General features: G+C 35.8%; 1 long non-coding RNA gene across 1 annotated transcript; it reads right to left on the bottom strand.

Annotated features, from left to right (window-relative positions):
* Positions 1 to 399: 399 nt before the first annotated feature.
* LOC134993569 (uncharacterized) lies at positions 400 to 1,070 on the bottom strand. Its single transcript, XR_010197348.1, has 3 exons — positions 982 to 1,070; positions 648 to 822; positions 400 to 549 (listed from the first exon to the last, which is right to left on the bottom strand). It is a non-coding gene; the product is annotated as an uncharacterized LOC134993569 (long non-coding RNA).
* Between the last annotated feature and the right edge of the window lie 401 nt (positions 1,071 to 1,471).

Raw genomic sequence — 1,471 nt, 5'->3', positions numbered from 1 at the left:
CCATACACAATTACAAAATACAGTGTTGCAGAGGTGACTACTTTTTTTTTTTAAACAATTTTCAAGATTGCATAACAAATGTAATACTAGGGTGAAGTACATGTTACAGATAAAATATAACAAATTAATTAATTTAAGCAGGTAGTCTAATTTTGATATTTCAAGCATTTGCAGAAAGGATGAGTACGATAGGTAAAGGGCCCTTTATGCAAATTCTATGCATTATTCGTTTGCGTACTGTCTTTTTTGATGTGTCGACATATGGCCTGTCGACCAATATTGGTCGACCTAATGACTGTTGACCTTTTTGTCGACAATATGATCCATTCCAATTACATGCAGCTGGCTTGTCCATTTCTTTCTATAATCACTGGCAGCACAGAAAATAAATGGTCTACATAATTATTACAGGTCTCCAATGTAAGTACGTTTTTCCAAAATGTATTGATGCCATCAATCAGTTGCTCTTTTGTCCTTGGCTTACATTGAGAACGAATATAACTTTTCATTTGAGACCACACTAGCTCGATAGGATTCATGTCCGGTGATCTGTGAAAAGTCAATAAAGGGAGAGAATTTAAATATGGAATATTTGGCATTTCATGCTTTACAGGAAGCATCAGTCTACAGGGCAAAACTGTACTTACTCTGGTGGTGTGCGTTACCAAATGATGCCTTTTTCCTCTATGAATTTGGCCGAAGCACTATGTTTTGGATCATTGTCCTGGAACATTCGATGTCCAGATGACCAATACTTTCTTACATACGGCACTAAAGTATCATTAATGATCATGGACTGGAAGAATGTTTTATCCATGATACCTGACGTAGAACAATAAAAAAAACAGGATTTTATATACCTACCAGTAAATCCTTTTCTCGTAGTCCATAGACTTACAGTAGTCACTGGACAGTAGTTCTAAATAGAAAATATTGAAAAACAACATAGTAATGTACATTACTACTGTACTTTATATGTACCTTCAAAAATTAAAATTGGTCCTGGGCCTCTGCGGGAGATACCACCCCACACATGTACTTTTAATGGGTGCTTTGGAGATGGCTTAAATGATAAATGGCCACGTTTGCGGAAGGACCTCCTTGCAAACCTCTCAAGTGCTACAGAAGTTTCATCTGTAAATATGACATTGTCAAAATTTTCTCCAATAGCAATCCATTGACGAGCCTGTTGAACTCTCTTTTCCTTGTTAACATCTCTAATCATGTGAGTCATCCTGTGAAAGGAATGTAAAATGGGATACAGTTTACAGTGGGAATAGGATAATTGAGCGTCCAAACTAAGATAATGTTAAAGAAAAATCAGATGCTGATTTCAGAGATGTAATTAGTTTACCGCACTGTATACAAACTGTATAGAAATTGTATTATAATTGTAATTGAAATTTCAATTTACTGTACAGTACCTAGCACCGGCATAAGTCCAACCAAGTTGCCTCCGCATTCTTTTTAT

This window comes from Pseudophryne corroboree, unplaced genomic scaffold, assembly GCF_028390025.1.
Source record: "Pseudophryne corroboree isolate aPseCor3 unplaced genomic scaffold, aPseCor3.hap2 scaffold_129, whole genome shotgun sequence".
NCBI lineage: Eukaryota > Metazoa > Chordata > Amphibia > Anura > Myobatrachidae > Pseudophryne > Pseudophryne corroboree.
Note: the sequence above shows the minus strand (reverse complement) of the source record. Positions and strands in the feature narration are given on the sequence as shown.